Source organism: Biomphalaria glabrata, chromosome 13 (assembly GCF_947242115.1).
Source record: "Biomphalaria glabrata chromosome 13, xgBioGlab47.1, whole genome shotgun sequence".
Classification (NCBI taxonomy): Eukaryota; Metazoa; Mollusca; class Gastropoda; family Planorbidae; genus Biomphalaria; species Biomphalaria glabrata.
In genome coordinates this window covers 28821423-28836538 of record NC_074723.1, presented here as the reverse complement: position 1 = coordinate 28836538, position 15116 = coordinate 28821423, and the positions used below count along the sequence as shown (strand labels likewise).

At 37.3% G+C, this 15116-nt stretch overlaps 1 long non-coding RNA gene across 1 annotated transcript; it reads right to left on the bottom strand.

Annotated features, from left to right (window-relative positions):
• Positions 1-1096: 1096 nt before the first annotated feature.
• LOC106056496 (uncharacterized) lies at positions 1097-12692 on the bottom strand. Its single transcript, XR_008774259.1, has 4 exons — positions 12562-12692; positions 5811-5981; positions 3718-3987; positions 1097-1351 (listed from the first exon to the last, which is right to left on the bottom strand). It is a non-coding gene; the product is annotated as an uncharacterized LOC106056496 (long non-coding RNA).
• Between the last annotated feature and the right edge of the window lie 2424 nt (positions 12693-15116).

The following is a 15116-nucleotide window of genomic DNA, read 5'->3' as shown; positions in this document are numbered from 1 at the left end:
ATCTCAATTTGTCTTTTTTTTTCTCTGATAAACAACTACACTGCTAGTCTGAAAAAAAAAATGGACCTGCCAAATTCTAAATGACCCCCACATTGTTACTTTGTAACCTCTCTTTCTCTCACTATTCACTGGTGGAAAAAGTAATACTTGTGTGTGAATGTTTTTCAACTCAATTCTATCTCAATATCCAGTCGATCAAAGAATGGCCGATCTAGGCCTATTCTTTTAAATTCAAAGCACGTCACTATAAGCTGTTAATCTCAATGAAACTGGTTTAGAAATAAAATCTGTACAAAATTACGAGATTTGGGCATTGGGATCAAATCCAGTACACGTTTTAATTAAAAAAAAACAACTAAAGCATATCATATGGAAATAACACAAAAGCTGTACTTTTATAATTCAAATATCTATTTTTTTTAAGGCTCTGAACTTGTAGCTTATTTATCAGTATTACGTGATAGTGACCCATAACTATAGTGTCAACCCATCAACATCGCTTTTGTCATGTTTGTGTTTAATTAGAATTTGCATTCAAGATGATGACTAATGGATAGGTGAATGTGAGAACCAAAGAAAATTCCTAGCTGAATAGTTGATACTTAAAAAATGGGAATTATTTAGTTAAAAACTAACTCCTCTACTTTTGTGACTCCCTGCGCACTGCGGCATAGTTTTAACCTAATCTTTAGATCACAGATCTATTTAAAAAATAGATAAATGCTCTCTAGTAGAGTTGGACTCTTGAAAATGCGTAATTTTTTTAAAAGAGGTTTTCAAGGAATACAAATATAGAAATGTGGTTTATTAGCTTCAAAAAAAAAAAAAATATATATAAATGTCTTTGACTGAATTAGATTTACTACTTTTCGCGACTATTAACCATCTCATTCTAAGAAGTAGAAGAAATACAGCCTATGTATGTGTGCAGTAATCTTCTTTCGTTACATAGACCATTGAACAAGCCATTACTTAACCTACTTAGATGTCATCCATATTTTCCTATAATGACAGGGCATCTCAAAATAGAGTGTTTGAAACTATTCTGATTAACACATTTTGCGATTGAAAAAAAAAAAGAATTTTAAAACAAAACTATCATAAATACGATTTAATTAAAGGTTGGTAAGATAATACAATTGCAATTACAAATTTAGCAAAAAAAAAAAAACAACTTAAGTTTGTTACTGTGGTTTGTTAGTTTCTCTTTCGAAATAAAACTAATAATGGAAATTAATTATAACTACATAAAATTAAACAAAAACGCAAACAAAATCTATGAAGCACTTAGATGTCTTTTAATAAATCTTTGGTGTAGACATTTCTAGGCGAAGTTGATCGCTGACATAATCTGTAAAAAAAATAAAATAATAAGCATACAATAATTAAACTAGATCAATGAGATGTCTAATCTAAATCTATTTAGTCTATAGGATTAACGGACCTTATATTCGATACCCGTGGTGTGATAAAACATTCTGGTTCAAGAAATTAGGTCGGTGACCCCGTAGGCGGAAGTTAGTGATCCCCCCCTCCCCTCACACTTAGTTCTACAACTGCAGTCTTATCTTATAAAATACAGACGATTACGTCATGCGCGTGTTCCTAAGTCACTTCAAAAAAAGATGATTACGTCATACGCGTGTTTCTAAGTCAATCTTGTCATGCTTGTTAACCAATGACTTAAAATGAGGCCTAAATTTAATCTTGGTTCTTAAAGTACACTGATTTTAAATACAGAATGGCATACGAGGCTGTAGCCTAGATATCAAACTGGTGTAGTGCAACTGAAGAGGTTTGAGGGGTCAATCAATCTAGGTTTCAATGCAAACACTCCCTAGTAAGATCAAAAGATGTAAAATTTCAAGATGAGTGTTCACTGGTGGCATGATAAATGCACTGATAGTGACCCATAAATATAGTGTCAACCAATCAACAATAGCGTCCTCGCTGTTGTGTTTTTTGATTAAAATTTGCATTCAAGATGTTGACCAACATTAGTGCTTGTAGTAAAATTAAAAGAAGTTGTACATTTTCAGATCAAAGGAATATTTCTAAATAAAAATATGCAAAGACTGATATGAAGACGATGATAAATGCACAGCATTTGTGACAAACTCAATCTACATACCAAAGGTGCATTGAATATTTGGACAAATAGATGGCACTCATCGAGGAATTCCAAGGCTTTTGCTGGCTGCTTAACATTATATATACATAAAAAGACATTACACTCGAAGATCTACTGTGATGCATACAGTACCTTTCTTATGCACTTTCAGGCTTAATATGAGCTTTAAGAGAGTATTTTTTGCTGAAAAAAGGAGAACTAATCTATGCCTTGACAATAAAAGACATTCGTCTCACAAAGTACAATTTGAAGAAAATGTCCTGCATGGAGTTCCATGTGTTAGTTGAGAAAAGTTTTTTCTCCTCAAAAAGATAATAAATAAAAAAGATATATAAAGTTGCATTACAGCATATGATTTACTATATCAAATAAATACAAGTTCATTTTTTAAAGTTTACTTTCTTTTTTTTTTTTGTCCTCCTTTATAGGGCTATGTCTTCTTTTTTTTTGTCCTCCTTTATAGGGCTATGTCTTCCTTTTTTTTGTCCTCCTTTATAGGGCTATGTCTTCCTTTTTTTCCCTTCTTTGGGTATGTTGTCTGGTAACCCTGTGCACATAGCTTTTTTTTTTTTCAGATATGGCTTTCAGGTATAGAGTGGGTATTCAGTCCAGCGGAACGGGAAGGGGCAAATTGGAGCAACTGATGTGTAAGCCAGTAAGCTTCGGACAGTAAGGGCTCGTTAACCTTGACTTGCTACCCACCTAGGAGAAGGATAACGGAGTTAAAACCTCTGCTGCCTTACAGATGTACCAAAGCATGGGAAATACTTTTCGAGAGTCAACCCTAAGAAAAATCAGAAACCAGTAACCGTAGGCAGCTTGCAGTACCCTGTGCTACACCCTGGCAGAGCCTGAGACGCTGCTGATCCCAAACTGTACTGGCATATGTCATTCCTTGGATAAATCATCTGTGTGTAGAGTGGGGGAACTGTTGTGTGGATGACATCGTCCCCACCATAGCTAATACGCAGACTTTCATTTCTATTTATGAGATGATCAATATTCACTTTGCTACTGAAGAAAGCTATAGATATAGTATTTGAAACATTCTTCCAAAAAAAAAAAAGGTTATCTAAGGGGAAGAACTCCACACAACTATCTCTCTTTAATGTAGATGTTATTTCCCTTATTTTATTTTTTTTAAAATTAGTCACCATTATTTAATTGAATATTTGGTTAATTTTTAAAATTGATTCATGTTTTTTAAGTACAATAAATAATTGTTTTAAGTTTCAACTTGATCCAGGAATGGGTGTGGAAGAAATGACATGTAGGCCTACAATTATCTAAATATTTAGTGATATCTGTGAATACAGAGGATTAAATTTCCCTTGTTGGTATCAAATAAAATAACTACCAGTAATTAATTGACTTATTGGCTTTTTTTTATTCATGCATTGTCTACACCAAATAATAATTGTGCAAAGTTTCAACTTGATCCGAGAATGGGTGTGGGAGAAATAACAATTAAAAACTTTTTACCAGACAGACTGAGTGAGTTGATATAAGCTTTGTAAATATGTGTGATTTTCTTCTACTTGGTAAATAGAAAATGTGATAAATATTTTCATTGATTTAAGATTTACCATTATATAAGTTCAGCATGGCCCATCTCAACATGATGTGTTTTCCAGATTGTCTGGGATGCATTCCTCTCCTAAAACGTAACCACAGGGAGGAACTCTAAGGAAAGTTGTTCCCGAGGCGAAGACCAAATAAGAGCCGGTGCTTTCTGGGAGGAAGCTTGGCTCGCAGGGATCTGCATCTGAATAGCTTCTAACAACATCCACTTCGCTGGACTGTCCATTGTTCTTATAGAATTGTTCCACATTGAATGTTAGTCTTCCATTACTAACCTAAAGTAACCAAATGTATATTGGTAAACACGTTTTCAAAAGTATATTTTTATTTGCTTGTTATAATGTTCGTTGTTGATACCGGGTATTAAAAATTATCAATCGTCCTAGTAACATAAAATCCATTTATGACCAAATAAAATTAATCTTAATATAAAGTATAAAATCAATACTACATGGTAACCCCCACCCCAATCAAAAAAAAAAAAAAAAAAGGAAAGAGGACCTCTCTTTCAGACCTTTCGATCTATGGGAACATGATTTAAAGCTGATCAGTTTCTATGTCGGAAGGTAAACAATGGTGTCATGTGACCATCACAACCAGGACCGCCTAACTTAGGTTGATTTCTCCAATTCCCCCCCCCCCCCCCCGGACTGGCAGTGGCCCCGCAATTTACATTAAGCTTATCACTATCAGTCATGGCTCTTGTCACAGATTGTTCAAGATAAAGGAAAGGGCTTAAAGGATTAACATGTTTAGTATAGCATTATTGTACGATTGACATAAACCACGGGCGCCTAATGCGTTTGAGTTATTTCCTATTAAAAAAAAATTGAAGAGGGGACTTCGCAAGCATCCATTAAATTGGGCCCCGCAATTTGTAAGGCCGGCCCTGAGCACAACGACCAACCTGCTTTATTTCCCCAACATATGTCAGCTACCCATTAAAATTCAATGAGCTCAGGGAGGTCCTATGATCCGGAAGTTCAAAATTAACAGACAGCGGGGATGGAAGAAAGCCCTAAGAACATGTCACTATCCAAACACCGTTCCTATTCATAACGCCGACTTTATGTCGCACACCTGCACGGCTGATGTGTACAGAGAAAGAGGGAGTTTCCTGATGTGCTCGGCTTCTAACCCAAGTGTCTTGGGAGTCGGGATACATTCCATCGGTAATAGGGATGTAAACATTTGCATCTGCTTGGATCTTTCCCCAACAGGCTTTTGTTCAGACAAACAGATGGAGGCAAGCTTCCATAGGCCTAGAGTTCCAAGAGTCAGTCAACAGAGCATCATGGCGTCGCGCTGTGAAAACTGGCGCACAGGTTGCTGAGGAAAAGAGAACCACGCTGGCAGAAGAAAAACGCCAGAGAAGAAAAGCAAAGCCCACGATACTAGCTCCAGCTGGAATAACCTGCCCAGTGTGCAGCCGAACATTCCGGGCCCACATAGGTCTCACCAGCCACATGAGGAGGCATAAAACTCCAGTGCAAAGCCCTCAGCCCCCTGGGTGACAAAGTGGTCATCATCGAACCACGATGGACGAACTATATATGTAACTTAAGTGGAACGTTAAGGTGAAAGTGAACTCATGTGGTATTTACACCAAAATTAATCGCAGTAATCTCCTCTTTGTTAACACTGATTTTTAGAATCAGATTGGTCTACCATTTATGATGGTTGCCCGGTCGTGCGGCATGCGCGCTGGACTGTCGTTCAGTCGTTCGATGGTCCCGGGTTCATACCTTGCCTGCAGCCATACCCCGTCTGAGGGAGGTTTGGACTAGGATGTAGAGTATCTTCAAATCTGAAGGAACGTCCGAAATATTTAAAACATTTTACAAACATACATTTTAGTAAAAGTTTCCGTCAGTAGTCGAAAATTCCTTTGTGTTTTCTTGTTTAAACATTTTGATGTGTATCTTTTGTATATGTTTATGTTTCAAAGCGATTTCAGTACGATCGCTTTTTTTTTCGTTCTCTTAAAGGCACCAAATAACATCGTTCTCAACTCGAGGCCTGCCTAAACCTAATTTATATTGCGTTATTTTCAAGGCAACTAGTTATACTACAGTAATTCAATTTCTATTATGCTTACATTATTTCCATTTTCATCGAAAGAGAGACTGGATGAACCGGAAGTGGGCTGTCCTCTAAAGACGACATCCGCCTGGCAGTACATGGCTTCTATCTCGTTACTTGTGGGACAGGCTATTACCGCAGACGATGCCAGTGTAAAGATGATTGTTAATGTCAGGAAGAAAGGCATCTTTGTAAGGAAAAGATTTTCAACAATTAAAAAAAAAACTCATAAAAAATGATGATAGAGAAGAATGAATGGAAGATGTCCAACAAACCTCAGCACTCAGGACAAGTGAAAACTTCTGAAAAGTGATATCTAGATCTAAACAAATCATATTTTTAAAGTAAATATGAATAAATCGATTACAAGCTGGCAACAATTTGTCATCAGTGCATTCACAATGATGAAACATCCTCGTAACTTAGTTAACTATAAATAAACTGCTTAGGACTATATTCTTCTTCTTTTTCTAGCCAGCTTTATTGCTGCTGAGTTGTGAGCTCTTTTGCAGACTGTGCCAAGAAAAAAATTCTTCAGTTGTTCAGCACTGCCGTACAGGGTGTTGGTTAGGTTGGGCTGTAGTGGAAGTAGGGTCTGCCTAAGGTGGATTAGGGAGGGGCATTCAAAGAGGATATGGTTTAAGGTTTCATAAGCGTGGGCGCAGTGTCTGTAAAGGGGGAGTTGTGTGGAGTTTATTTTGTTCAGATGGTAATTTGATAGAGGTGTGTGTCCTGTTCTCAGTTGGAAAATTGTAGATTGTTCTTTGCGGGGGAGTTAATACTGTCCAGTTTGTTAGGCATTGTCATTTCTTAGGACTATATAAGGAGTCCAACGTTCCATAGAATCAAAGCTATTAGTTGTTAATGGATTACTTCATATGCCACTCGCAAGCTTTATGGCCGCATCTTCTCCAGTTGTGCTTCTCTTTTCCATCAAAACTTACCTGGTGTTATCAAACATTCGACATTTGGTCGTTGTCAGAGTCTTTCTTTGGCTCAAAGGTGTACTTAACAACTCTATGACTTCGACCCTAAATCAACTGCTATCGTTACTATTAAATACACTCTAGAAGAACAGCAGCTATCCAGAGAAACAAGAACTTAATTATAATACATCTCAGTGACCACAAAACAAACCTGTTCTATTCTTCTCTCCTAAACCAATTAACAGGGGCGTAACTAGGGATTTGGGGGCCCGGGGGGATTGACCTCTTTGGGGGCCCCTTGCATTTTGACATTCGACATATGACATGTAATAATGTACGCAAAAATATATAAGCCCCAAATCAAATTGGTTCAGTATATCAGTAAACTTAATAAAAAGTAATCAAGACTCTTTTAATGAATAATACCTTTGTTTATTAGTTAAATAATGCACACGTGACAAATCTCAATTGATATCGCTTCACGTCGTGCATTCTGTGCAGCAAAGACATCTATAACATCAACTACATCGATACTTTCTAGTATTTGTGACTTCACTAACATTAAAGCCATGATAAGCCTTTCTTGTGTCATTGTGCTCCTGAGATAGCTTTTGATGAACTTGAGCTTTGAGAATGATCTCTCACATGACGTAATGGAAGTGGCCTGAGTTAGCAGTATTCGGAGGAGGTTGCAAAGTTTGAGCACACGTAATTACCATATGAAGCCTGTTTCCTCAATATGTCTATTGGTGATTGTATTACTGGTTTGTTGATGAAAAGTGCTCGTGCATCAATGACATCATTGAAAAAGCGATTTTCCATTTATTTCATCATACAAACAGGAAAGGTAGCACAGTTTGTCATAAGCAGGTCTTCATCTAACAGGTGTCTTGGTTCAAGAAGAAACCCAAAGGTATCCATTTTCTTTCCAGCCTTTAAAATCTGCCCTTCATCTCCATATGAAATCTGTCCAGCACTTCTGTCGCAACACGTTTGAATTGCAGTTCTATTGACAGTCCTACATTAGAACTCAACTTCCCATCAAGTCTTTTCTTTCTTCTGGTTGTTTTGATTATTATTATTATAGCTTTTATATTATATAGCGTTACTTTCATGCTTATAGCATGCTCAGAGCGCTTTGGTTCAATCTCATTTGTGGACCAGTGGGGGGGGGGGGTATCTAGGAGTTGGTTTTCCGTGCTGCCTTTAGGCGCTCAGTAAAAGCAACTCTGCCGAGTCGGGTGTCGAACCTCGAGCCCCCTTCTAGGTAGCCAAGACAAGCCAAGTTCAAGCGCACTTAGCCTTTCGACCACGCTTCCCACAGGGATTACAGGGAATACATAGTATTCACTACCTTCGTTTGCTTTTTTTGATGGATTGGGTTTTTGTCAGTTTCTCATCATTTTGCAGAAAGCATGAAAGGGTACTAATTTCTTTAGCAGCTTCCCGTATATGCAGTCCAGACTTTTGTAGTTTCTTCTGAACAATATAAATTGGGAGCAAGAGCTTTGACCAGAATTCAAGATAGGCAAAAAAATCTTAATTTTCCACTGCATGAAGAAGATTCTGTCCTAATATTATATGGTATTACGTCATTGTTGGTTGTTTATGTTTTGTTCGAAAGCAAAAGGATTCAGAGCATACAAAAGTGGGAAAGATCCATATCTCGTTATGCTCGAGTATAGAAATACTCCGATAAGTGGACTGCCGTATTCACCATCACAACTGATGACGAGAAGAAGACTCAGGGAATCATTCCAACTGATCTCAAACTATTGAAACCATCGGTAGCTGAAAATGCAGAGACATTACTCAACGAACGACAGATGAAAAGCAAAGTGAAATACAATGCAAAAGCAAGACTACCTAAAGATTATTATGTCGGAGAGTTCGTCTAGGTCAAACATGGCAGAAAGCAGTTGTCATAAAAACATTCAGCACCCAGATCTTACATCATAAAGACAAACGATGGAAAAACATACAGAAGAAATCAACGCTTTTTAAATAAGAGTTTCGATGAAGACATCTCTGGGTACTATGATACCGATGGAAACAATGAACTGCAAACTGTTGGAACAAACGAAACAGGCAGTTATAGACCAACGTCTAGAGAACTTGTTGTGCCAGTCAAGACAACCAGAAGTGGACGAATTGTTAAAGTTCCTAGTAGACAAGGCGGCCTTACTCCACTGCAGCCTATGCGGTTGCAGTGGGCCCCGCGCTTTCATAGGACACGCGCTAATTCTAAGTGTACATTATTAAATTACACCATTATAACGTATATAAAATAACAGGGTTTTCGTGACCTCCTGATTTCCCAGGGCCTCCAGGAAATCTCATGAAAAGGCAAAATATACGATAAAGTCCTAAACTTTTTTTGAATTTATTCAAATCTCCTGAAGAATAGACGAAATCGACATTTTGGGGTCCCTATAAATAAAAAGGGGCATTTCATTTGATAAAAATGTATTGCAAAGACGAAAGAAGGCCTATTTTTTAATTCAAGAAAAAATAATATTGACATTATGCTCATCCCTACCCAGACTAGGCCCCGCGCGATCCGTTTCGCATAGGGCCCCGCAAATGCTAGGGCCGGCCCTGCTAGTAGATATCACTCTTAAGAACTTTAAAAGGAAGGGTGTGATAGTAACTTCAAAAGGAAGGATGTGCTAATATTATATGATATTACATCATTGTTTGTTGTTTATGTTTTGTGCGAAAGCAAAAGGATTAGATGGAAATAAAAAGAGAGTTTCCATTGGATTGAGGAAAAATGAAAAGATGGGTAATAACTCGAGTGTGAAGTTTAATTCTGAAATTATAGACGCCAAACCCGAATAATGGACTATTCTTGCATTATTAAGAATAACTTTTAGATCTGTTATACTCGATTCTGTAAATTTTGCTTCAATGTTAATTAGTGTAGCCATAAAATACTCGCCATTTAGATCTATTATTAGTAAAGGTAACAAGATACCTAGAATTCGCAGAATGTCATGCAGTTTTATTCGTGGCAACAAAGTTTAAAATGTAAAACTAACTCTAGAACAAACTTTGATCTCTGTGGGAAAATATATTTGTAAAATGTCAACAAAGTCAACGTACTGATAGACCTAGATCTAGGTTTAGTCTTTGTGATAAATTTTTAATCCATAAATGTTGAAAAAAAAAGACACCCGTTGACACTATTTGTCAATCAAATATATTAATTTATGTATTTACAAATAAATTTCGGACACCCATTTGGGGGCCCCCCCTAGGTGGGGGCCCGGGGGGATTTAAAATTTCTCCCCCCCCCTCCCCCCCCCCCCTTAGTTACGCCACTGCCAATTAACCAGTAATACCCTCCTGTAACAACTAATATAAAACATTCAGTTCACACTTCGTCCATAACCATATATATATATATGTACGTAACTCTTTTTCAAGCTCTAAGAGAAGTCGACCCAATCAATCTTATCTGTCTTAGAAAAGTAATGATCTTTAGTTTTCAAAGTTTAGAAATAATGCAAAATCATTTCTCGGATTTTCTTTACAATGGGCTATTAATTCACAGAACGATATATTCACGCAAATAAATCTAGATGAAACAAAGCCATTTCCTGTTAGTTATGTATGTTTCTATGGTGACGTTGGGAAGAATTTAGCGATTGGTTGTTGCTATGCAGTGTGAATAAGCGGCACTGTCGTAAGCTGTCTTGGGTAGGAAGACGACTCCAGAATGCCAGAGTGAAAAGACGTGTTTTTGTAGTTAGATTTTTTTCAATATTTACCATTATTTTTACTTAAGTCTACGACATTTATTTTTTCATCTCAAAATGAATTAGTCTATATTGTAATAAAAGTTATATTAAGTATTGTTAACAAGTTAAGATATAATACGCTTACAGAGGTCTATTTAAATTGTCTATCAGCAGTTTGGTGCTATAAGTCAACAGCCGCTAACAACACTCAGGCTGATGGATTTGTTTGTCCAGACCCAGACCCTAGTTTTTGGAAGACTGCTCCTGCTTCCCCTATCCAACTTGCAACATCGTGATATGCATCACCATCGCTTTAGATAAGTGAACTTATCAACTTTTTCAACCTATGTATGTCCAATGTTGTTAAACTAGTTGACCTGTAGCCAATATTGCATAACTTTGGTTTGATCAAGATTTTTCCGCAGGTCGATCTCGAAGGCGTCTCTTTTGAGGCTCTCCGTCATCTAGTGTGTACATTTAATTACCAGTAAAATATAATCCCGAGTATTGTCATCTATGGTGTACATTTAATTACAAGTACCTATAATCCTGAGTAATGGTATATCGTCCGCAAAGTTCAGGCCCGTCAGTCAATTTGCTGCACGCCAAGATACCGAGTGTAGTTTGATCTTATAATTTTTTTTTTCGTGACTTAGACCATCTCGGGAACTTAATTTGATTGGTTCTCAGTTCTCAGCATATCTGAAGTCCTTTTTTCCACGATGGGAGATCAACAACTTCTTAAGAGGAAAATACATAACAATTGTAATTGGCAGTCCCAGCGTGTCAGTCGTACTTATTACATACCAGCTCACGACTAGTGTACATACGTGATGCTGATTAAAAAGAACTGCCTATTGAATCTTGTTTTATAAAAGTTTATATTTTATTAAGTAGCCTTTATGTTGTTCATAATCATTTCTTATATTAATTGCAGGCTTTCGGAAGACAGGCTGTTGCAACAACGAACACAAATTTATTTTTATTATTATAGGTTTTATATAGCGCTACTTTCATGCTTATAGCGCTTTTGGTCCAATCTCATTTATACCAGTGGGGGGATGGGGGTGGAGGAGGTATCTAGGAGTTGGTTTTCCGTGCTGCCTATAGGCGCTCAGTAAACACAACTCTGCCCGAGTCGGGTGTCGAACCTCGAGCTCCCTTCTAGGTAGCCAAGCCAGGCCAAGTTCAAGCGCACTTGGCCTCTCGACCACGCTTTTTAAAGAAAATAATATGTTCATACAAAGCTATAATATCCTTTTGATTAGGCCTACTATATAATAACATAACTGTACAAGATTAATTTAAAAAAATGGTGTTTCTTATTTAAAAAAAAGAGTTTGCATATTTAATTAAAAAACAAAGGAGTTCGCTTTCAGAAGACCAGAAGTAGCCGTTGTAACAATTTCGAGCGCAATACAAGCAATAGCGCTTTTATTTCTTTCTTGATGTTTGAGATCCAAATGTGACAGACAGACGGATAAACAGCACAAAATTAATGATGCTTTTCTCTCCTTGAGGTGCTAAATATTAATATCTTAAACCTTGTCATCGTGTGCTAGTCATTATTATTATTATTCAATATTATTACCCCCGTATTATAGAAATGAACTAATTGTCATTGTCTGGCACTGGCAGAGTCTAAATTCGTTTGTAGGAAAATGATCTCACGGTAGTCCCTTTAACAATGTCAACTGAGGGATTTTCCGCTGATGTGTCAGTTCTATAAAATTAGACATACCGCTCTCTAACGGGCTACGACAATCTTTTCAGGGATGTTTAGGACCTCGTAGGTGTCTGCGATGTCAGTTGTCTCTATCTCTATTATTATTATTATTATTAGGCCTAGTATCATTCTTGTTTTTTGTGTGCTTCGATCAACATCAAAGTGTATCATTTGTTCTTAAGATTTGTGGAAAATAATTTTTATTGAAGTTAAAAATGTTCTTTTTTTTTTCATCTTATGAGTTTAAATCTACTATAGGCCTAATTAAGTAGTACAACGTGTATTGAAAGTGATTAAAAAAACAACAACAACGTGTAAATCTAATAAATTCTAGATATATACTAAGCTTAAGTTAAAAAAAAAACAACTTACTGTCGTGCAGTTGGGTTTACAACAGTTGATTCAACTATTTGGTACAGCTGAAGCAGTTGAACTCATTTGGCCAACCATTTTATAGAGTTCTGATCTCTCCTAGTTAACTTTTTCTTTTCTCTCTCTCTTTCTCTAGCTAGTTTAATTTTGGTAGTTAGTTTAATTATCTGTACTGCTCGTGACCTCTGCGAGCAATTATGTGAGCGATATTTCACCAGAATTGCCTTATTTTCCACGCTTTTGCTTGAATGTATTTTTTTTTATGCGATTCCAGAAATAATTAAAGACTAGATCAAATCAATTCAGGTTGTTTTTTTAAACGTAGCATCTAAAGCAAAATAATAGAAAATGATTTAAGATCTTAAGGTACAATATTAGAGGGTGTGATGGTGAATGGTATCAAGTTCGAATCTCGGCTGTTTGGCTGGCCACATAACTTATTGCCTTGCACTCCCTGTGCACTCATAGGGAAGCATAGGGCCGCAACCACACCTCTCCACCGAACTCTGAGCAGTTTTCTTCATCTGCTCCCATGTCATTCCAGTATCCTCATCTTCACTGATGACTGACCTCTTCCAGGTTTGCTTGGGTATTTCCACTTTACTCTTTCCTTACGGATTTCAATCAAGTGTCTGCCTTGCAGCTTGTTTTTGTAGGGTGTGTCCTATGCAGCATTACTTTTGCTTTTTGATATCTTGGGCTATGGGCTTTTATCTAGAGTTCTCTTCCAAAAATTGACAGTAGTTATCTTTTCTCGCCCATGATTCCTAATATCCGGCATAGTCATCCTTTAACAAAGGTCTGGTGCTTTACATATTGTTTTAGTGACTATACATGTCTCTGAACCGTATAGAAGGACCGACTTAACGTTTGTATTATAGATTCGTATCTTGCACTGTAGAGATAGTGCCTTAGAGCGCCAGATTGCTTGAAGAGTGGAAAAGGGAAACCTAGCTTTATCGATCCGAATTAGTATATCATCATCAGCTCCGCTGTCTTTACTAACTCTACTTTCCAGATAAAGCCGTCCTTATCGAGGTTGTTCTCTCCCAATAGTATGATTGGGTTCTCTTGTCTATTGTTGATCTTCATAACATCTGTTTTCTTTTTGTTGATTAGAAGTCCAGTCTTTTTCACTACTCCTGAAAGTCTGGCCAGTTTGGTCTGAGCATTTTGTTGTGTATGGGAGAGGAGGCAGATGTCATCGGGGAAATCCAGGTCCTCTAAATGCTGTGTTTGTGTCCATTGTATGCCGCTTTTATTATCTAAGACTGTCTGTCTCATGACCCAATCGATCACCAGCAAAAATATCAAGGGCGAAAGCATACATCCCTGACTTACTCCTGTTTTTACTTGAAAAGGGTTGGTCAGCTTACCATTGTGTATTACTTGGTATGATGAGTTATCGTATAACTTTTTAATGATATTGGGGAATTTTCAGGAATTCCGTAGTGCTTCATCAGTCTCCAGATTACGTCTCTATCAATACCGTCGAAGGCTTTCTCAAAATTCACAAAGGTCATGTACAGAGGAGATTGCCACTCAATAGATTGTTCTATGATAATGCACAGTGTAGCAATGTGGTCAGTGCATGATTTTTTTCTTCCGGAATCCAGCCTGTTCTGGTCTTAGTCTTTTGTCTAGGGCATCTATTAGGTGTTCCAGTATTATCCTAGTTAAGACCTTGCTGAAGGTTGTAACATGATTCCTCGCCAGTTGTTGCATTGAGTAAAGTCACCTTTTTATGGGTAACTTGATTAGATAACCCAGTTTCCAGATTTTAGGGACCTGTTGCCAAATCTTGCATAGCAGTGGAAGTAGCAATGCAGCTGATGTTTTGGGGTCTGCTTTAAGTGCCTCCACTGGTATTCTATCTGGGCCTGGCGCCTTTCCCTTTTTTTTTTCATCATTGATGACCTCCACTTTAGTAGTTAGTAGTGTTACCCTCCATTACTTCTGTTGCTGGAGGTATGTCCGGAATCGACTTAGGAGGATGTCGGTTCAAAATTTCCTGAAGTGTTCGGCCCATCTATCCTTCTGTCCAACATTCACCGGTGATAATCTTTCCATGTTTGTCTTTCACTGTCTTGTTGGTATTTCTTCCTACTTATGTTCTTGTTATTTCGTACAACCTTTTCACGTCTCTTTGCTTTTCTGCATCGACTGTCATTTAATGAAGGAAGCGTTTTTTTTTTCTCCTCTCTTGCATTCTTTCTTACAGACTTGTTTACTACGCCATATTGGGTTCGAAGATTATCTTTTTGCTCTTCCCGTGTTGATCTTTTCTTTTAGCTCTTTCCGTTCTTGGATTTTGGCCCATGTCTCTGCAGTCATGTGTTTTTTTTAAAATAGTTTTCCTGCTTAGAACTTCTGTGCATGTGCTTTTCCATATCTCTTGGAGAGTGAGGCAGTGCTGCTCAAGGGTTTCATTTGTCACTAGTCCAGCAAGTACTTCAAATTTATTTTAACCTCACTATTGAAGAGTTTGAAAATTGTGGTCTGTCAAAAAATCCTTAAAGGATTTAAGTTTGATCCTCGCTGTTGCTATTAGCAGA